The following is a 23,675-nucleotide window of genomic DNA, read 5'->3' on the forward strand; positions in this document are numbered from 1 at the left end:
AAAGATTACTTGAACTCTGCCGTAATACACTCCTACCATTAGATCTTATTTTATTGAATGATTCATGCCTTATTGGCTTTTCTAGATTTGCTTTTATATTTCTCCCTCACTATTTTAAGATGCATTATCTTTAATCCAAAAAGTGCCATCCTACCTAAACCTATTTAGAATTCTCTATGATTAAAGCTCATTGAATGAAGATTAGTGAGAATTATGGCTCTTTCACAGCACAGTCTGAGGGAACACACCAACCACAGTATGGCATAACCCAAAAATGCCTTGCTCACCTTTACATTTTATAGCACCAAGATGTGAAGCTATAAAATGGGAGGGATTTTTTTCTTAACTGAGAAAAACCAACGGGAGACACACCGATTTGTGTTCAGCTTGTTCCTCACAGCAGAAAGCCTCACACTTTTCGTACATTCATGCATTATTTGTACCACGTGCAGAACACAGGATGTGTCGCTTCTGTAGAGATGCTGACAGGGATCCAGGTCTCAGGGTGGGAGAGAGCTCAAACCAGGACATGCTTGAACCAGAGACCAGTTCCTCTGGAATGTGACTGCTTTGCAGGAAATTCTCTGATTTGGAGCCACCACAGATGGCTCAAAATCTGTCTGCACATAGAAACAGCAGAAAATGAACAGAAAATTGCCATTATTTGGGAAAGACCAGGGCAATAACTGAAAGAAGTCCATTGAAGCTTTTATATCCCATACTTTCTGTTCACTTCAGATAAAATCCCACTCATTTAAAAACTAGAAATTATTTCCTTGGTCATTTAAGCAACCTGGAGCATACTGTGTAGTTTCAAGTTATCCAAATTCCTGGACTTTGAGGTGGCAGCAGTAGACAGGTACTCTGACTTTGGGCCTGACCCTGTTGAGTGCTTAGCAAAAATAAGGATTTTGATTCTAATGTTTTTTGAGCAACAGCCCTTTATACAAAATAAGTAAAGAACTTAAATATTTGTAATATACAATCTCAAATTTTAGTTGAAGAAATAGCATTTAAAAGTTATTCCTCTGCAGAGTAGTTAACAACTAATTGATTAAAATTAATTAAAAAAACACACTAACTTCATCACCTTACTGACTAAATGAAACATTTTCCTTTAAAAAATACATATAATAGTTTAATCTGAATATTTCCTTGAAGTTCTGATTTAGTGCATGATTATTTCTAATGGAAAATCTCAGTATGCCTTTTCTGCAATGAAAATGCTTAATAGATAAAATAATTTAAAAATATATTTTCTTATATTGCTAATTCCCAATAATTTAAAAAAATAATCTTCTTATGCTCACCATATTAAGCTCAGCATTTTGTAAGTAGAAAAGTTTAAGATTAAAAAATCCATGTGTGTGAGGTTTGTTTAATAAAAGTACTCCAGTTATTGGGCAGATATTCAATTACATCAGAGTACATGGTAAGCAAGTCCACATTACTTTGAAACAACAGCTTCTGTTTTTGAGGGGTATTTTAGGAAAAAGAGAGTTAGTTGCACTGTGAGTTACTGACTTATTGGCCTGTAGAGGAGACAGCCTCAGACACTACCTGAACTGCTTCCCACCTGAACTGTGCAGGCTGCTGCTTTGCCAGTATTTCAAAGTAGGTTTAGCTGAATAAGTGTATTTTCAACATTACATGGGGGGGTGGAGTCATCTCTTCCCTTGAACAGCACTTCATGGGAGCTTTGGTACAAAAATGCCCAAAGTTATACATGGGGGACAACAGGCATAAATAAACATAAAATTAAAAAGTCTCCAAAACATTTTCTACCCTCCAGCACCCTCCCTAAAAAAGGGCATGAGAGAACCTTGATGTCATGAGGAGTGTGGGAGTCCCTTGGGAGTTTCAAGCCACTTCCCCTTCCTCTTCTCTTTCCCCTTCCCTTTCCCCTTTCCCTTCCCCTCACTGAGCTCTCCCAACTCCATAGGCTGTGTGCCGTTTAGGATGTTTTCTTTCATCTGAAGTGACCTTAGTGGCTCAAGCAGCACCTGAGGAACGGCTCCATCCCCTCTGACAACCACCTGTGCCAGGAGCAGGAGGTGAGGGAAGGGCTGGCCCCAGCTCTGCCCTGAAGCCCCCTGCCAGAGCAGCACACACACTCAGAGGACACTGCACCAACCACCTGAGGCTCAGCAGGATACCCAGGGCTGCCAAGAGGATACAGGGAAAACATAAATCAGTATGTGAATGTCACAGGGCCACAGGTCTGATCTTTTCCCCAGTCACAGACCTTACTCCTCAGGACTTGAAAGGACTCAGGATTTCTGCTGGTTTTGGTTGGGGTAGAGTTAAATTCCTTCCCAGTAGCTGGTAGTGGCTGTGTTTTGGATTTGAGCTGGAATAGTGTTGATAACACAGGGATGTTTTAATTACTGTTGAGCAACGCATGCACAGAGCCAAGGATTCTGCTCCTCTCTCACCCCACCAGTGAGGGCCTGGGGGGCACAAGGTGCCGGGAGGATACACATCCAGAACAGCTGATCCCAACTGGCCACAGGGACAGTATAGCAGATATATCAGACCATATAGCATCATTCCAGTACACAAAGCTGGGGGGATGAGGAGGAGAAAGAAAAGGATATTTGGAGTGATGGGGTTTATCTTCCCAAATCACTGTGACCCATGATGGAGCCCAGCTTTCCTGTGATGGCTGAGCATCTGCCTGTCCATAGGAAGTGGGGAATGAATCCCTGGTTTTACTTTGCTTGTGCACACATTTCTGCTTTTCCTATTAAACTGTGTTCATCTCATCCCATGAGTTTTCTCACTTTTTTGTCCGATTCTCTCCTGTGTCTCAGGGGCATGAGGGAATGAGTGGCTGTGTGGGGCTGAGTGTCCTTCTGGGGACATGACAGAGTTTCTCGCACAATGAAACCCTTGTTCAACTGCAGAGGGAAAGGCTACTAAAATGACAAAGCAGAATCCTTAAGAAGCAAACTACAGAAGAAGCTTCCCCACCCTTCTCCTTCCAGGTTTCTTTTGCTGGGCTGGTCTAAACAATGGTAACTCAGCGAGGATGAGGCTGTTTCACATCACCCTGGGATTAGGCCATGCAGGGACAAGGTTGGAGGCAAATACCCCTCTGAAGGAAGGTCTAATACAGTCTGGTTATTTTGCTGGAGGGAAGACAGTCTGGGCTTGAGCTGTCATTCAGTTTAACCATCTGGTATGGAAAAGCAGAGCATGTGGTTCAGGGCTGCAAGCTCATACTTGTTTCTAAGTCATCATAGGCCAATACCTAGTTCCAAGCTCCGTGGTGAATATTGGAGCACTTACACAGACATTGTGCAAAAGAAAGTAACTTTCTTAATGGAAAAATGGCTGTGGGGTAAACATCTTCTGCTTCAACAAAAACCTGGCCAAGGCAGTGGTCAAGATATGAAAGACTGCGAAGTCCAGTGCATTGTTTTCAACTTCTAATCACTGTTTTTTAAAATGGGTTTAGTTGTCATTAGTTGTCTGTTACCTGCTCTCCAGAATTTACTATTGATATTCATTAGCGTTAGGGGAGTGCTCAGGAAATCTTGTGAATTTTATGGCACTTTGGAAAATTTACACGGTTAATATAGATATTAATGAGGAGAAATAATAAAGGGCAAGGCTGGGAGCAAGAGCAGGTTTTTTTTTGGGATGTTTTGCATCTTTGGGGAAGAACAAGAGGCTAAGAAATAAATGAAAACGCTACCTTTAAAACAAGCTAAATAACTCAATGTGGAACTAAAGTAGCATCAGACTTCAGAGGTATAATTCAAGAGGTGTGTGATTTAGTGTTACCTGTTCTTATTTCAACCTTAAGGTATCCACATATTAGCAAATATAAATAAAAATGGGGGAGAAAGGCGAACAGAGCTGTAACAACCATGTAGCTAATCAGAGTGCTCCCTGAAAATATGATTTTCTTTTTAAAATATAAATCAAAACTAATTGTAAGACCATGATGTGTGGTACTTTCAGCACAGCTGGGCAAATAATACCCTTTTATGTTGATTATGTGAGGCTGATATTTGGAGCCATCACTGTAACAGTTGCATTTGCTTGGGATAATCAGGAACAATTAAAATGTTTCATTTAAAAGAAAAGTCGTGCAACTCTTTATTTATTATTTAACTAATGGGAGGGGCTTTCATCTATAAATGTTCATCTATTATTCAAAAAGGAAAATGCAGTACCGTGTTCTTTTCATATATCAGATGATTTTCTTTTCTGCAAAGGCTGAATGTAACAGTTTATAAATGGACAAAAATAGCTTTTGAAAGGTACTGCAGTATTTTCCAAGTGACAGAATGTCTCTGAAAAAAGCACATTATGCCTCAAACATCCCCCGCCAAAATACGAGATTGTAAATAAATAGCATTATTTGACACAAGGAAGTTATGATGATGAACCTGCAAAGATCTCTGTTTTCTTCCTATAAGCATGCTATGTAGAAAGATCTGTCCTGGAGCTTTCCCCACCTGCTCAGGCCCGTGAAAGCCCTTGAGGCCTTGGCCAGAGTATCCTCATCCAGAAGGATTAGACTGTTAGTGTAGAATGGCCTATACTGATTATAATGTGATACAATGCTCTGGAAAGGTCTGGTTTTCCCCTAAACAACCTGGCTACTAACAAAGCTTTCCCCCACCTCATTTTTTGGTCAACTTAGGCTCACTCTCCTTGCTCTCTGATGCACTCAAAACTATGGAACTAAAGTCAATTTTATGCAGGTCATTCTGTATATCTCTTGCCACCCATTACCTTATCATGTGTTATATCTTTCTGAGGTTGCAACTTACTTACAGTGATTATTTCCACAATTTTACATCAGAAGAGCTTCTGCTGAGATGCCCTAAACTCCACAGAACAGAGTTCCCCAAGCATCTGGTTTCTTTACCTTCTTTGGAGTCTGAACCAGGGGTGATGACTCTATAGCCAAGCCATTTCAAACTCTTTTTCCACTTGCCCTCTCCTAAGCAGAATTCAGATGTACTCAAGGGTGGTGGCATGCATGCCTAATTCACATGGAATTTTTGCAGAGCAGCCTGCTAGTGACAGATCCATTAAGCAAAGCATTGCTTCTGAAGAGCAGCTCCCAGTCTTCCCTGCCAACTACTTGTTGGAGGGCAGAAACTAGCCAAGATATAGAAGTTTTAAGGCATATCAGGAGGCTAAAAGCACAGGGCATATTTGTAATTGTTCATTCAGGGTGTAGATTTACCAACTTTGAAGTACCAGAGGATGTTTATTGTGTGTATTGTCTATAAAATGACATTACTAAAGCATCTTCTGCCTTCAGAAAGCTGCAAAGGCCAGTACATACCATCAGCAGAGGACAGCACATGTTCTTTATACATCCATAAAGTTTTCCGATACACCTGTTGGTGAACTTGCCTGAACTCCATTATTATGTCCAAAGACAGTAGCCATCAGCTATTCAGAAGTGGTCAGAAAATGTGTTAGCAGTTACCAAGTGAATTAATTTTTCTGTTTTAAAATTCTTTAAAGAACTAATCAACTACAATAACAATAGAACCTTTGACACTCTTACTCAGAGCAATGTTTGGACACCTGACATGCTCCAGTGAATTGTGACAGTATCTCTCACCTGCCCATGTCACACAGCTACACAGCATCTACCTGGGAACTACTTGGATGGACATGCTGTCTGTAGAGGCAGGTGAAGAAATTCCCTCCAGGAACGGGACCTCCACAGCTTTCCCCTGTCAATACCAGAACGCCAGGAGTGCAGCTAGCCCTCACTCACTGCCAGTGGGAATTATACTTGTGAAATGATCTTCCAGATACCTAAATCCACAGTACATTTAACTACAAGACACTGGTGGCACAACCAGATTTATGAGTCCCCTTGAGTTATGCAGTGCTGACAGAAATGCTGATACAACCTACTTTAGTCGCAACATTTTAACACCAGTTGCTTTGGTTACCAAAGGTTTTGCTGTGGAAAGATAAGAGTGCTAATAAGTGTTAAACTCCCTAAAAATATTTCACGTGTTTCTTATACAATGGAATGCTATAATTTTCCAAAGCCTGGTATCTCAACACTTTATACAGACTTGAAGCTGTAACCTGCTCTCGAGTGAGTGCCACCTGAGGAATAAAACTCTGTTGCTATTCTGCCAAATTACCTGATCCTCAAACTGTGCCCCTGATTCTGGACTGAATACTGAAACTACTATAATTGTTTATTTAGGAAAAAATAGTATTTGTGATAGATAATTACTTTTCTGTTAGATTCCTGCCCTTCTAAGGAAACAGAAAATTTGGCAAGTTAGAAAAAGTCATTAAAGAGATAGATTAATGCAAAAAATGCAAGAAAAGCAGTTTCTCTAGCCAATATCACCATATTGCTAAGCAGGATAGCAACAATAAATCCACAGCATGTACACAGCACTAGTATGTACACCTGGAAGCTTATATAAAACATGTTCATCAGAAAAAAGCCAAATACATTTTTTCTTGGTTTTGGTTCATTTTTGCATTGTTTAGAAGTACTTATTTTTAGGTGAAGCATTGTAAAATGCATTTGAGAGCAAATTATTCACCTGTATTTCTTGCGCAACTTAAAATTTTCTAGCACCAGATGCACACAGAGAAAGAAACAGTGGCTGCAGAACAGGAGTCACCACCATTCCAAGTAATTAAAATTCAGTATTAATCTTTCATGGCAATTATTCTTTGAGTGACCCCTCCACACTATAAGAAGTGCCTAACTAGAGCTTTCCCTTCAGCAGTAGCACTCTGACCTCACCAAGTGAAGAGAACACTCCCCACAAGACATGGCAGAAGGAGCCCAAATGAAGCATGGCATTTCCCCTTCAGACACCTACAATTTACACAGAATGGTCAGACCTGGCCACATTCCAGGCTAACATTCTCTGCAAAGTAAAAATCCTTTGGTTATGTGAAAAAAATCCCTGAGGGACTATATACAACATCTAACTCAGTTGTATGTTGGGCAAATACAAGTCCATAAAACACAACAAGTGCAAATTTCACTTCTAAGGAAAAAAAAATTTATATTAAATTTATATTAAATTTATATGGCTGGCAATCCCCTCACTGTCTTTCCCACATAGTTCTGTGCCACACTTTTATTCACTCATTCTCAGTCTATGGCTACACCGTCTCACAGGTCAGCTCTAAGTGACAAAGCTGGTGCTAATGTGGTGACAGCAGGAAGGGAATGGAGAGGTCAGGCTGATCTAGACCTTGATACAAGACAAGAAACAATTTTTCCCCTGTGCCTCGCCAGTTTCCTACCCTGAGTTCATCTCCAGGCCCCCATATGCCATCGCATCTTTCCAGCTTCCACTCCAGTGGCTTCAGCTCCTGCACACAATTCAGCTCTGAGTGCCATTAAACTGCACTGAGACAGGAAAACTATGGTCACAATTAAACCCACTTCTGTTTCGGTTTGGTATTGTTAAGTGTACAAAACATCCCCTTCTTAGGGGGGAAACTGAGGTGAAATACAGCACAATAACAATATTGGCAAGGGAGATATTTCTTATATGTGACAGGCCTGGGGCTCCTCTGCTCCTTTCCATTACCTCTGGCAGGGCCAAGGAATTCAAAATGTCCTTTGTCAGGTGCAGTTGTGTGTGTGCCTTCAACTTGAACTTCAGTGAAGGGACAAACAAATGGAGCAATCAAAAGGAGACTGTCCTCCACCCCAATTCCTCAAAGAACCCTTGCTCAAGGACATACTTGTGTTCACACTAGAAATATCCTTAAACTCCTGTATGTAGCAGAAATGAAAAAGGATTATCAAGCAGTGCCATGATTTCTGCATTAATACAATTAAATTAATTTCAGGTAATGTTGTGTAAAGTAACCCATTGCTTAGAGGCCACATTTCATTGTGCAATTAGTCCACATGGATGTGCACCAAGCAGTGAAGTACAATGCAAAATTCTACAGAAATTTAGCTTTTAGGGTGCCAAATGCTTTCTAAAGAGTAACTATTTTTAACTTAATTGGTTATGTTCTTAAACATTTTAATTGCAAAAACTAAAATCATCTACTTTTCTGAGAATTTGAATTCAATGAGAGCAACTGTTTAGAAGTATTTCCTATTTTAATGGATCAATGAAAAAATACTGAAATAAAATAACAGCATGGGGTAAGATGAGGAGTAAAGTTATGCTTAGTGGTACAGTACATCTTTGTGCTGAGGCCCATGGGACAGAACGCATAACCAGAACTTTTCATAATGAAAAATGGTCACCATCAAAGGGAGATTCTTCATTACATCAGGCAGGCTCTTGGCTTTTCCAACCATTTTCTCAGTATGAGTGAAGAAGATTACATATATGTATCCTGAAGTAGGGTATGGAAGGTGGTGCATTAAAGGTAGTAAGAGCAAAACTTTTTTTCTGATTTTTCAAAGATTGGACAGGAGAAAAACATGAGTCCTTTGCAGGATCCAAGTTCTGTTTGTCAACTGAATTGGTCTTTTCAGTTTCCCACTATGCCTTAGTCAGAGCAAAAGGTGAATGGAGATAAGGCTTCCAGGCAATTCTTCTGTTTGAGAACTGGCACTGATAGTCTCTCATTTCCTCTTCTACCCTCCGTCACAGAACACTCCTGACAGTGGCCAGCCTTTGCAAACTCTAGTTCCTGGTCACACTTTGGTTTTGGACCTCAGCTGGGGAGGAGGGGCAAAAACACAGGTGATCAAAAAAAGAACAAATCAGGCGATCAAAAAGAACAAAGGCGATCCTGGGATCAGCCAACACGCATGTCAGTGAGCTGCCACGGCCACATCCCAAGAGGCAACAGTGACAGGCTGTCACAGCTCCTGGGACATGGATGAGGAGGGAGGACAAGTGCCTTGGGGTAAGGGCCACTCCTGGCACAGGGATAACCTCCCTGGCAAGGTGAAGCTCACTGGGCTGTTGGCAGTATCAGGGCATGTAAATACTTGTCAAGTTCCCTGGCTTTTCTGGCTGTTTACAAATTGCATAATGACACAACGAGGAAAAGGGCCATTTATTCTAATAGTGAAATATACCACGTATCCTACCTCTTCAGAATTTATTGCTGGGGTCTGAACACAGCCATCAACCCTGAGGCAGAGCAGTGTGCTGAAAAACACAGGGGGAGAGATTCACAAGGATAAGATCAGTGTTGGGGAAAAAAAAAATATATAAAAAAAATGAGAACAAGTAAAGGAAAACTAAAGCACCAGGTAAGAAAATCCCATGTCCTTTTCCCACCTTAAAATAAAGGAATTCTCAAGGCTGATTTATTATTTCTTCTTTCTAGAAAACTGCAAACTCTAAACAACCTTATCCATGGGGTCTCTCACACTGCACACACCCAATTAAGGGATTTGTCATCATCCAAAATTATTGCGATATGCCAGTGGTGTGCTTGCTCTTTTTCTGTGGCACTGAAATCTCAATATGCAATTTCTGTATTTTCCCTCCACTATTCAAAACTAATTCCACAAAACCAAACCAAACCCAAAAATCCAGCTATCAATCATGGCTGCAACAGCCAAAAAATCCACTGCAGTCCAGAACACCCAAGGGCATTCAAGTTGTGGCTCCAACTTTGGCTTTCACTTAGGAGTGATCCAAGGGGTTTAGGAGCTGGTGGAAACCACACCAATAAAAGCACAAAGTAACGTAACAGCTGTGTTTCCGACATTAGCGTTTGTATAAATACAGCATCTTTCACACTAGGTCAGAAAACAGTGTGTATTTTTATAAAAATAAATCTGTTTTCTACAGCAAGCAAACCATTAGAGACTCTTCAGTTTGTGTGCTTCTCACCTCCTTAAAATTCCAGAAACAACGGAAGAGCACATGCGGATGTATACACACACACACACACAGACACACATGAGTCAATTAGAAGAAAAATGCCAAGAAATTATTAATGTGGTGTATCTAATACACTACATGAAAGAATTATTCACTTCAAAGAATAAATAATTGACAAAAAGAAAGCTATTTTGAGTGCATCCTGTATGAAACACTCTACAGTGTTTGACAGAAAAAGAGAAATTTTTATTATTATTTAAAATAATAAATTACTTTAAAATAAGAATATGTGTTTACAAGGTAACTGAGATACTTTGTTGCTCTTCATCCGTTTTCAGAGCTAGCTACAAAGAAGCTTCCCATAGGCTACATCATATCCATGATTATGAAGATACTTGAAATCCCAGAAAGGGACTTATCAAGTTACCCTTTGATTATACTGAATGGGTTACAGACAGATCACTACTCACCTGTATTCAGAACTTAATGCTAAAGAAAATAATTCTTTAATGAAAGAGCTATTTTGTCACATGCAAAGTGCTTTATGCCTTGCAAATTGTGGGGAAAAAATAGGTAAACCCTCTGCCTTCCAGCCCTGTTGTAACTCAAATATGATTAAATACGGGTGCTAAAATCATACAATTTTTGTATCCAAGAGTCATAACTGAGATGCTTGTAAGTATGAAGCACACAAACAAGTTAGGAAAAAATATTTGATTCACATAAAAGGCTGCAGCTAAAAATTTGGAAATTGTATTTCCTTGCATATTTGTCCATACCCAAGCCTTAGCAGTGCCTGGAGGTGGTGGGATTCAGCCTATGACTTCACTGGGGGGATGGTCCTCACCCAATCACTGTATTAAATATTTATTTGTCCATTTTGAAGCCAACATTCACATTAGATTTCAGAGCATGCCCACATTTGCAGTCAGGTTAGCATTGTTCCTTCACTAAATACTAAACCCATGGAGCAGCATGTCTCTAATTGTGGAAAACATTCTTAATAAATCAATCGTGGTTGCAGTTTAAAAATTATTTTATGAGTGGTAAAATATTTTGCTTAAAAAATAGTCAAATATTGACTGAAATATTTATTTAAATATATTAAACACGCCAAACTGTTTTTTTAAGTAAAAAAAACCCTCCAACCAAATTATCACATGTTCTTCTCAGACTAATTTCCAGCAACTGACAATCTTATGCTGTTTGCACCACATTAGTAGTTGTGTAGGCTGAAAAAGTAGGTTCAAAAACAACTATTTTTTTTGGTGCTTACTAGTATTCTAACTGTGAAGTCTTTTTCAATTATTCCAGACTATCTTCCCTTCAATACTTTATGTGATTTTTTAAAAATGTTTATTTTAGGAGCTGCTTTTTCCCCGAAAGGTTTAATATTTTGTAAACATTCCCACATAAAACATGCTTTTTCTCTCTGCATGTGTCTTACCCAGGATGGCATTTAAAATAACATTCCCAACTGGATTTCCAAGGGTCAGATGCAACTTGGCAAGGCAGAGACAATGAACTGATTATACCTTTGAGTTTGGTTTGGGGCGATTGTTTGCAGCCAGTGCAGCTGAAGAGTTAAAGCCATGTGCTGAATTTAAATCTATAAACATGAACGATGGTGCCAACTTGGCAGTGAATCCTGCATTCAAAAGGAACGGGGCTCCCTGGCTGCCCCAACAGAGGCAGCAGGAGGAGTGGGAGCTGCTGCCTCCCCAGGCTGCACATGCGACGCCCCCAAACTGCCCCTACTTTGCAGAAAGAGTCTTTACAACAGAACAAGAAAGGTCACAGTTTGCATTTCAATGAGCATATTAAAAGGAGATCTGGCATTATTTTATTCCTTCAGAAGAAAATTCTCAGATCTCTAGCTACAGCTATAAAGATAAGTGGTTTTTGTAAGTGAGTTAAAATCAGTCCAACTCAAGCGGGGCTTATGGGTTTCAGGGTAATGGGCTACAGTGAGCCAACCTGGGAATGAGATGTCAGCTCCCAGAAAAACTGCAACAGTACCCTGCACAATACAATGTGCACACCATTTAAAATTCAAAATGCAGCTTGGAAGGAATCGAATTACAGTGGATAAATCTATATTTCATTTTTAGAACTGCAAAAGGCCATACCTTCTCTAAAACTAGAGGATGAAAAACAAAGCTAAGGAAATGCTTTCTTTGGGAAAGACAGTATTTTTAGTATATATTTTAAGTTTTAATTGCAAGGTCTCACAAGATCAGGCTGTTGGTGATACAGCAAAGTTTTCAGGAGATATCTTTATGAGTGTATGTTAAAGCTATAGAAACGGCGTTGAGCTTTCTGAATCCTGAAAGATGCCAACTCTTTGTCAGTCTGTACACAAATGAAAGTCTCCACACCATCGCAGCATCTAACTAAGCAGGAAATATTTCAGGATATAACCTAAATAGAAACAGAAAGAAAAAAGAGCACCCAAACCCAAACCAGAAGGGAGATTAAGCTAATGCAATGTTTTCTGTTAAAGGACAAATGTCATCTTTTATTCAGCTGGAGTCTTTTTCACAGAAGAGAAAAACCCAGCAGCACTCCAGTGCAGTGGTGAGCAGTGCCCTCTCACTGCCTCCAGACGCATGGACATTTGATTTGCTGCTGATTAGTGTGGGCAAAAGAGGGGGGGAAAGCTGGCATCAAGTCACATCCTCCATCTTAGTCCCAGCTGGTACCAAGCTCCGAAGAAACAAAGCAACTTCAGACTGTGCGATCATATATTCATGACCAAGAAGAAATATAAAAACCAGCACGTTTGAATTCCTGACAACCATAGAAGAATAGTGCATTGGCATGTTGAATTTTTCCAGCCAGCCTTTGCTGACCTATAAACCTTTGTGACTGGAACAAATGCAAATAGAGCTGACTTGCCTCCCAAACTACTGAAGGGTATTCAAGCCGAGTTGTGTCTAACAGGCTAACAATAACCCACTGTCCCACCCATGCAAAACACACAGTCTGGGAAAAACAGCTTTAGAAAAGCACTTGACGGAGGCATAAAGTGCAGCCTATGCCAGAAAAAAAAGCACCATCTTTCTTTTTTTATACTTCACCTAAAATACCACAATATAAAATAATATGGAGTAAAATTATCTATTAGAAGAAGAGCACACAGTTTTAAAGACAGGCTGGAAAGTGGCAGCTGAAAAAATCAGGGACTGCACTGTCTGAAGTCCCATCAGATTCAGCCATCAAATTTCATGCCCTAAAAGCAAATTTACAGTAAATTACAAACCTGAAAAATGGTTGTATGCTAACCAATTGCATTCTAGCACTGAACTACACTACACTTCAGGAAAAGTGTATTCAGAGTAAAAGATCTGCTTGACTACAAAAATTCCTGGATATTTCTCTTTAAGTGATCACTGTTCCTGTGTTTTTAGTCAGTGGAGGGAGATAACTGATAGTATTGACTACTCCAACTTCCATACAGGCCCAAAACCAGCTTCAGTCAAGGAAGATCCAACTCATACAGTAACTGAAAAAAATAATTTCCAATCAGAGAAAGGAAACAAGGCACCACTGCAGGGCATTCACTCAATGAAATAAATAATTTCTCTTTATGAGGGAGCTAAAACAGGGAAGTGGACAGCTCTTTTCCCAAGTATTTGCATGCCCTCGCTATCTTTGTATGTAACTGAGAACAGGTCTGTGACTGAATGGGACCAAGCAGCCTTCCCTTGGTCCACCTTCACCAGAGGCCAGTTAGAGCAGCCCAAGTCCCTGTGAAGATGGAAAGGGCTGAACAAGACCACAGGAACGCACAGGGAACATGGTGCTAGTGCTCCTGCTGTGTGAGGCAGAGCCACTAGGGATGGAGTCTGGCCCTAGACTTCAGCCTGAGCACTTCCACCTTATCAGATAAACTTTTGTGTCTAATTTATCCTCCCTTAATACCTGAATTAATTAATTAAATCCATCTAATTCCCTGAAGCTGTGGATGTAAGCAGTGAAGAGAAAGGGGCATCTCATGATGACCACTCAGATCACCAGCTGACTGTACAGGAAGGTTGGGGCTGAGCAAACTCCTGATCTGGAACTGAGATTTAGTCCCCAGATCTCACCTTCCTAAAGCAGAAAGTATCCAGGTCAGAGCATCATTCCTACAAGCAGCTGCCATTAGTCTTTTTGCATTCAGCAAACTACTTGCGTGTATAAAATTGATTGTGTGCAAATGCTTGGATTCTGAGCATGACAGATACATTCTTGAAACTTTTTCAACATCTGGCTTTTAAGAACAGAGTGTTAAGGAAAGCTGAGAAGATTTGTCTCAAGTTTCCATTAAAGCGCATATGACATACAACCATTTCATAAACATTCCCCCATTCCCTCATAAAAAAAAAAAACAATCCAGAGGCAACTGGCAACCAGAATAGCTTAAAAGGTACCACAAAAAGAGAAGCTCACATTTCCATCACCTGGGAAAAAAAGGTAAGGCAGAACCCTTGTAAGAGGCTATTGAATTTGCACAGGAAGAGGGAAGTCTCTTCTGGACCAAGCATCAATGTATGTGCACAAACTGGGAGGTTTAAAACAGAGCCTGGCTGCATGTGGAATCACTTCAGAATCAGTGACTTACATGCAGTGACAGATGCAAAAGATGTTCAAAAAAAGTAACATATCTGTGGGGAATTCCCAGCAACGAACTTAAAAACTTGCCATTTTGGCATATTCCTTATGACAGGAGATCCATATCCCCAACTCTCTTGGACATCCAGGAGATTTGGGCTTGCAGCAGCCCACAGGGTGTTTAGGCTGGAATTCACCCCATGAGTAGCATCTGCCTCTGTTAGGCACCAAGTGTGACTTGTCTTTTGAGCTGCTTGTGCAGCCAGAAGAACAAGAAACAATGATAGGAATTGCTTTCTGAGGTGACAGAAGATATTCTCCACCTCTAGAGCCATTACAAGAAGATCCTTTATGTCCTTGATGACTTCAAAAGACAAGAGTAACATGCAGAGGGTGAATTTTTCAATCCATATTGTTTTATTATAAAGCAAAAACACATCCCAAAAATAAATTAAATTCCACTACATTGAAACTGAAAATGGTGAATCAAAAGCAGGTATTTCACTGAAACTCACTGACGGTTGTCTCTTCCTTGCACTTCTGCATAAATTTTGTATCCTCTAATTGTATTTTCTTTTTAAATACTTTTTTTCAGTGGCATTGATATTGATCCTAATTTGTCTGGATTTGTGGCATTTACAGGCATTGTGGGGCTAAAGCCTGGAGAAAGACCAATATGAGAATTTGAAAGGCATGCTCTTCCTTTGTTTTTTCTCGATCCATGTTTGCTAAAGGTGTTAGTGCTGCAGAGTGTCAGCAATATGCTTCCATGTGATGAAAACAAGGATGAAGAATGAAGCCAAATTACCATTATTCTAGCTTAGAAACAACTAACAGATAGTTTTGCAAAAACATAAAGATGTGTAAAAAGTCTCTTTTACATTTTATGCAATGCAGCAAATTTTTCTGTGGATTAAAAGGACTTTACCTCTGAAGCATGCATTAAAATGCACTGATTTTATAGGCTTTCTTCAATATGAAAAACAACTACTCTTTTTCTTTTTAAAAAAATCTTTTCCTGCTACAGTTCCGAGAACTTTAAGGGTCACATGAGTTTCAAAAGCATTAACTTATCTAAAACTTTCATCTTATCCTTGCTAAGTTTTGAAATATGGAAGCAGGCAAAGTGCAGCTGAAAGGTGAGCTCCCAGCTGTGGCACTGCTCTGGTACACGGCTGTAGGATGTCTCACACATTTGTTAGAGGCCTTTCAGAAATGCACAGGCTCTGTTTACTCAAACCAATCAAATCTGACACAGAAAAGCCTGCTTCGGTCTCTCTTGGGTCAGGGCACTTCTCCATGCACCTCCTGGCTCTCAATTCACCACCTCCATCTAGTCATTCATAGGACTGTTTGCTGTGGGGTAGAACACATTTTCCCAAAGGTCTGCTCCACTGGACAGCTCCATGACTGATTACAAGTAAAGCTAATAAAGTAGAGGTAGACACCACATTTCCCTTCATTCTATTTTTCGTGTCCATTCAAGGCTGAAGTTTACTTGGGCTAATAAAACAAACGATTATCAGAGAAACAAATCAAAACCACATAACTTTGGACACCTCTTTTACTAATTCACAGCTACAAATCTACCACCATGTCTTGGTTATACACAATAGAACAACCCTAGAACCTTAATGCAGTGCCTTTACTCAAATCAAGAACACAAGAGAACTGTCCCAAAGACCCAGACTAGGGATGCTTCTGTTCCATTTTCCTGCTGACATTGATTCCAGTCTGGAATGGACTCCCAGTCCATTGAGAGCTACCAACCCACAAAGTGCCTGCCAAGTGGGAGAGCTTCTCCAGCTTTGTTGACACATGAGGAGTACATGTGCAGCTGTGAGAAGCAATGTTCACTTTTAAAATTTTAAAGATCTATTAAACTTTAACAAAAGCCAACAAAAGACTGAGTAAAGAGAAAGAGGATTACTGAGAGAGTCCGTGACTGACAGCCATGTGCTCATCTACCAAATGGATGTTCTGCCTTTTATACCCCTAGCACTGCCCAAAATCTTGTCACTCAACTTCTTCTTTGCCGTCTATTGGTGGAGATCACTTTCTTACATCTTGATTGGAGATCAGGTGCTGCAATAGGAACAAACCTGAGCTCTCCCAAATTCCCCGGCTATCAAGGCTGTCCAGTGACAACAATAGGAAGGGGAGGGGAAAGAGGACTATGGGGAGAACATATCACAATAATGGAACTATATATATATCAATAAAACTTCTCTTAACATAACACATAATATTCATCCCTTAATTGTGAGAACTAACTATTGCATTGTTCATCTATAACACTGCCCTAACATGGGCTTCCAGACCATACATCTTTATGTTCCTTTTAGATTTTCCTGTGCTGTGGATTTGGAAGTCTCCTTTCTTTACAAAGAAAATTATCACTGATAGACAGTTTAAGCATGTCTGATTAATATATGTGAGAAATCATCCCTATTATTGTGTTCCTGTCAGCTGGACAGGAACACAATTTGATTTGAAAAATCAAATTTTCTCATTCACTTACTGTTCAACTTTAGTTTAACTCATCCCTATTTGAACAGAAGAGCCTTATCCCGCTGTTGGGGGTTAAGATTTTTCCTTTTGTTTCTTTCTCTCATGGAATTTTGTCCCATCTGTTGCTTAGAAACAATAACGACCAGTACCTAAGACAAAAAAAATGGCCAAAGTGGGGGAAGCATGCAGATGTCTTCTCTCTTACCTGAGGGCCTTTCTCTTGGGAAGGGCAGAGTAACTGTGAAATTTTGGCTGGGGCTGAGGGGCTGGGCTGGGCTGGGCTCCTCTCACTCTCTTGCTGTTGGAGGAGAAAGGTTGAGCTGTTGCTTCCAGCGGGGAGAATTCACTGCCACTGCCAGAGCCCAGCCCTGTACGGCTTCTTCCTTACCATGGGTGAGCCTTTGCTTGTAGGAGCAGCCACTGGACTGGGACCTTATTAACACCTGAGCTCAGTACATGGATCCTCACCATTCTTAAAAAGGACTCCAATATGATTTTGGCTTTTGCATTTATATATTAGTTTTTGCATTGATCATAAGTATTTAGATATAGTATCATATATACCTTTAGCTGTTTGTTAGTATAACATAATCTACCAGTTTAAGTATGTACTGCATAGCTTATAGAAATAGTAGTGTGATGAATATGCGGTATTATAGGCCTTAACTAAACACTGGGTGTTGAAATACCTCTATGTAACCAAAACAAATGGTGAAAAACAATCATGTTACCCCCCTTCTCCACTGACCGAATTCTCCAAGTGATAACTGTGACACAGACCAGAGCACCAGAGGACAATTAGAAAATATGATGTTAAGTTTAAAGAGGACATACTAAATCCTTATCAGAGGATGTAAAACAACAGGATGGAGACACAAAAAGGAATAATATATATTAACTTGACACACAGGATGTCATGCAGATAAACCAGAGTATGAAGACACCAAACCAGAAGAATTCCCATAACATCAAACAGTTCACAAGAATGTGTGAATAATGTATGGACTTTATGAATATGCATGTACCTCAGTAATCTAACAGTATAAAAATAACACTGTTGGGACTACTGCCTTATTCTTTGGCTGTTTGCCAGGAGCACCCCAGCACTGGACTTTTGTCTCTTATTTTGTTCTCTATTAAACTTTTTAAAAATTCTGAAGCGTTATTCTGTTTTTCACACCATCACACTCGGGTGCCTCAGGGAAAAACCCGGGACCCCGAGCTCCAGAGCCCCTTCAAGGGAGCCTTTCCCGGCCGTGTTCGAGAGCCTGGCTGCTGCTGCCCAGCCCCATCGCTTCTCTGCCACTGCTCCGGGTTTTTCACTGCGCTGTAACCCCACATCCCCTGCCTGCCGGGACACCCGCGGCTCCTGCTACAGCTGCGGAGTTTCTGATACATTTCGTTTGCTGCTTCGGGGTCTGCTCGTCGCTGCCGTTCCAGCTGTGGCTCCGAGGTTCCTGCTACAGCCCATCTCGCCATGCAGAGGGGCACCGGGACCGGCTGCCCCCGTGGGTTTGCAAAGGCAGCGCCTTTTCCATCCCGCCCGCCATTACCGTGTTCTGTTTGTTTGCCTCCTTATACATATACGTACTAGCAAAGAACTGCTACTCCTTTTCCCATGTCTTTGCCTAGAACACCCTTAATTTCAAAGTCATAATAATTTGGAAGGAAGGGAGTAATATTTTACCATTCTAATAGAGGTTCCTGCCTTCCTTGGCAGACACCTGTTTTTGAAACCAAGACACCCACATTGGGACACAAAAGAGTACATCTTGTCTTCAACAAAGTATTTTGTTCTGGAATAAAAAATTCAAATTATAAATAGCTCATGATTTGAATTCTGCATCTAATTCTATGCAGACAGGCTTGTTGATATGAGGTGTAAAGAGCAAATAAAATAGTTAAATAAGGACTGTAGATATGATTTTGTCCAAACTCAGCCTCAGAAATTGGAGAGTGCTTTGGATTGAGCAGTTACCACTAAAGTGGTTGGGTTTCATTCCCCAGTCTAAAACCTGAAGGTTATTTGTACCAGTCCATTCTGGACAGTGGCCAGCTGTCATATAAACCTGTGCACACTTGGCAAATCTCTTGTATAAAAGGGACATATTGACACTACATTTCTCAGAATATCATAAGCAAAAACCAGACAGAAGTGTAAGTGACTAGTAAATTTTAAACATGACAATGAGAAAAAGTATTCCTCCAGGAGGAGTGTTGTGGAAGAGTTTTGCTACAGGATTTTGGGTGTGAAGGTATTTTGGTGTTGATAAAGTTCTGACCGATCAAACCAGACAAGTTTAAAGATATAAAAGCATGGATCTCTACATAAAAAGTAGATGTTTATCAGGTGCAGCCAACTTAAAGCAGTAATTTCCCATTATTTTTAACAGCAAAACTTAGGGGGGGAAAATTAAACTTTTACACTTCAGATCATCAAAATTTATACCTTTGATAGTATATATTACATGTATAAAAATCTTGGGTTTGACTTCTTTTTGTTTTGCATTTGATGCAACCTCGGTGGCTTCTGCTGTGTCACAGACAGTGTTTTCTTTGAAGAAAAGCTAAATTGGTTAATTTTTTAGTTTAGTTTAGTGCACTAATTTCCAGGAAAGTATTTTCTCAGTTAAATTTGCTAATATTTTTCTAAGAACATATTTTTTCTTTATAGTATTATACACAGCTTTTCCCTTGGGCTGTTCGTCCTTATTTTGTAAGGCAAAAGGGACAATATAATTCTTTAGAAAAATTAATTACTGCATCTCCTCAGGACAACAGTACAGCTCATTCTTATCTCCAACCCAACAGCAAGGACAACAGCACAGAAATCCTGTACTGTTTCCATCAGATCATAGGTGATCTAAAGCATCTTCCTCCAGACTGCACTTTCCTCTGTGCCAAATACAACATAAGCACCCTTCATTAGTCAGCCCGAAGGTCAATTTTGGGAAAGGTGCTGCCATGCAGGCTTGTGAGTGCTGAAGACAGGATTCTCACAAGCCCCAGACCCATTACAGTAGGATACCAAACTGTGTTTACTTATTCATACTACACTGGTGCCACCAGTTCCTACTTGAATCACATGACAGTGGGCAAGCAGATACTAAAATGGTTTATACTGAGAAAGCTAATGGATCTTGAGGAATAGTGTGTTGTCCTGTTACAGGGGCACTGGTTCGAGTTTTGCTGTTGACTTCAATGCAAGTAGGATCCAGCCTCTTAATTTCTGGTCTCTGCTGTAAATCATGAATTATATATCAGAGCTTTAGGAACTAGGAGTAAATGTTAAGAGATTTGCACAATTAGCATGAGACTCGCTTGTGTGTGACTAGGGAGACAAGTATTTTTGATTATTCATTTAATTAATTAAAGGTGTTTCTTGTGTTCTGGTGCTTTCTCCAATATTCGTGTTAGTTCATGACTGAGGTAAAAGACTCTTATTTTTAGAAACATGGTCAAACCCCACATAAGCAGCAGCTCTGTCTGTCACAGCACAAAGTGAGAAGCATAGGTTATATGCCGAGTTGTACAAAAGGGTTGCCTGGCCAAACCATTTGGAATGGATCATTAGGAAGTCTCCAAATGCTGCACTGAACAGCCAAGCAACACAATCCCGCTGATTGTTCTGCACAGGGCAGTGTGAGCCTGCCTGTGAGGTGGGGGCAGTTCCCACGCCTGCCCTGGGCCGTGCTAAATCACCTCTGTCGTTCCATGTCCCCGAGCTCCGACTCTGTCACCGTGTGCTAAGGACACCCTGATAGTGGGAGGGGGCATACATTTCATATGCCTCATCTGCCCTGGCAGAGGTGGCTATTAATAAAATTCTGTAAATCAGACTCACTTTTAAGAGAAGCATTTTCACTTCCAGGCTGTTCACTCACAAATGACAATATAGAATAAATTAAAATTACTTTTTCTGAGATTGTGGCAGATCACACTAGAAACAACAGATATCAGGAGAAAAGTAAAAGAATTCACATACTGACCCAAATTAAATCCCCAAATAAATACATAGAGTTATATCCTTACTTATTCCAAGAAATTTATTTAGTTACTGCCAACACTGAGAAAAGCACAAAAAGTACACACATACTCCACACAACGTTCTTGATTGTTTTATATTCAGACTTTCAGACATTCATACTTTTATTTAGTCCCAAAAAAATAGCTGCTTTTTTTGAGGAAACTAAAATATTGATATGCCCTTGTTGTAGACAGTCTTCTGGATGGTTTCAACTGCTGACTTATTCTATGTGCCTTTTAACTTAACATTTCTGCACACTTCACTAAGACTATTTACAAAAAAACATTAGCTAAACTGAGAACTACAGGGATGGACAGTGCTTCTACATTAAATACTCCAGTACCCTCAAAAACTACAGGAGTCTCAAAAAACATTCTGTGTTGATGTGAATACATTTTCTTCAACAACCTTCTGTTGCAGAAAGTTTATTCATCCTTTCCTTGCTTATTTTTTGTGTAACACAATAGCAACAGACCCTTGCCTTCTATCTGTAGCCTGATTATCCTAGTTCACTTCTCCATTCTGCTTTTTACAGGGTACATGCTACTAATTTTCTTGTGTTTTCATTTCTAGCACAAATATATAAAACACATGGATATATGAAGCAATTCATAGTCATGCCTTAGGAGCATCATAACAGGCTTTGGAGGAGACTTTGAGTTTCTGTATCTAAACTGATTGCATCTGGATATTGGGTCCATGTGTGCTGGAAAGAGGTTTCTAGATGTAATCCTTCTCACTTATCCAGACCATGTACCAGGCACTCAATTAGCAACAGCTTAATAGTGAAAGAACACAGAAAAAAAAATCCTGTTCATTTTGAAGGAGTGTTTAGAATAAACCACCACAATACTCTACCCTTCCTTCATTCATAGAAGATCCTTGTGCTAGAATGCTCAGGGTATTGATCTGAGGGAAAGAAAGATGGGTAACTTTACCTCATGAGAAAATGACAATATGTTTGTCACAGGGCAAATACAATTTCATAGTATTCTATTCACAAATTAGGTTCAATCAGAATGTATTGTGATAGCCCTGTATTATACACACACACACACACACACACACACACACACACATACACAATCAGTCGCACACATAAATAAATAAAATATACTACTTGTGAGCTTCACTTTTTGGTCCAAATATCAAGATGAAAATAAACAACACAAACAAGGTGAGTGCCTAACATCCTTCTACAGTGTAATTTCTTCTACAGTGTAATTTTTTGTAAATTATAGCAAAACCCAGCATTAATTTATGCTATGAATATCTCTATCTGCCCTTTTTTTGAAACATGGAATGCACTTTATTATCTCAATGGTCTTTTTGTCAGGCCATACTGCCTTGGGTAGGAGGGGTTGTTTCCCAACACAAGAACAGACAACTCAAGAATTTGGAGCGCTACACTCTTAAGTGGAATAGACATTGCCCTTTAGGGTCACAATTTTTGAAGGAGATCATCTTTCTTAGTCAGGGCCTGATTTGCAAAGCACCCAGCTCTCACAGACACAGAGTGGCCAAAGTCCTAAAACACTGAGCTTCTGGGTGTTGATATGTTTTGCAACTCTCACTCCAGCTTCAGTTTTGAATACTATAGATACTGAGCTCTTGGTTTTTGGCCTTAGCATACAAACAACTATCAAATTTCAGAAAGCTGTAATTGTGGGTGAGGACAAATTATGTGGGACTAAACATTCTGGTGGAAAAATAGTGCGGAAGTGAGCCCTTGGCGAGCTGGAGAGTCAAGAGCCCAGCTGTTACTGTTAGATGAGCAGGCATCCTGATTTATTTACAGAACATGATACATCACAATGAAAGACACAGACCAATGTGCTACACCAACTGTGTTTGTAGTGGCTAAAAATATTTACCAGTTTTGTGAAATCCTCCAAGGGCAACTTCTGCCCTGCCTGATGCAGAGGGGAATACAGAGTTAACTATAACAGCAGCTGCCTTAGCCATGTATTTCTCTGCATTTATTACTCTCCTACTATGGAATTGCAGTACTTTTTTAGTAAGTCAAAAAGCAGATTTAAAAGATCTGTATTAATTTGTGGCTTCTGTTACACTTTTTATAAGCAGCCACAACAAACATCGTCACTATACTTCAGTAACATGCACTAACGGATTTACCAGACTGTCCTCGGAACTTAATGAAATTTGGTTTGACTTGGAGAAGAAATCTCACAACTCCAACACTTGCAACATTTAAAATGCTTTGTAAAAGATACCATCAAATGCCAGAAATATTTGATGCATGGTGAGTTATTCAGTACTTAAATGGAATTTCTGTTCAGGTCAATAAGAAAGCATAAATAAGAAAATATTGGGAAAACAAATATGTAGTCTTATGACAAAAGATAAGTTTTTCATATTTATTCCTCTGAAACTGCCTCTTGGAAAATAATTCAGATACAAACCAAAAGGTATCAAAATTAATTTAGTTCAGTATATGTAGACTAGTGTTTATATCCCAGTATTTGTATTCTGGTACTAGAGTTGAGCAGTCACTTAAATATCTTTACCTGAGTGTCCCTTTGCCTCACTTACACTATCTGGGTTTTCCCCCCAATTTTAAAATACAGATATCTGAGTAAGGGGGAAAACATTGTTTCACATTATCATTAATGAAATGTTAGTTTGATGAAAATTTGCTAGATAAAATGACAAAATTGTTACTTCTCCAGGGACAGTTTCCTTCCTACAGATCATCTTCCTACCGTCCTTGTGCCATATAACTGGAATTTCAAGGATGA

General features: G+C 39.8%; 1 long non-coding RNA gene across 1 annotated transcript in view; it reads right to left on the reverse strand.

The window, feature by feature from the left end:
* Positions 1-4,091: 4,091 nt before the first annotated feature.
* Positions 4,092-23,675, reverse strand: part of LOC117244456 — a 121,293-nt gene continuing 101,709 nt past the window's right edge. The window contains exons 4-5 of the long non-coding RNA XR_004497616.1: positions 9,038-9,098; positions 4,092-8,659 (exon numbers count right to left, since the gene is read on the reverse strand). This is a non-coding gene — a long non-coding RNA (uncharacterized LOC117244456). The remainder of the gene's footprint in view (positions 8,660-9,037; positions 9,099-23,675) is intronic.

This window comes from Parus major, chromosome 1A (assembly GCF_001522545.3).
Source record: "Parus major isolate Abel chromosome 1A, Parus_major1.1, whole genome shotgun sequence".
Lineage (NCBI taxonomy): Eukaryota > Metazoa > Chordata > Aves > Passeriformes > Paridae > Parus > Parus major.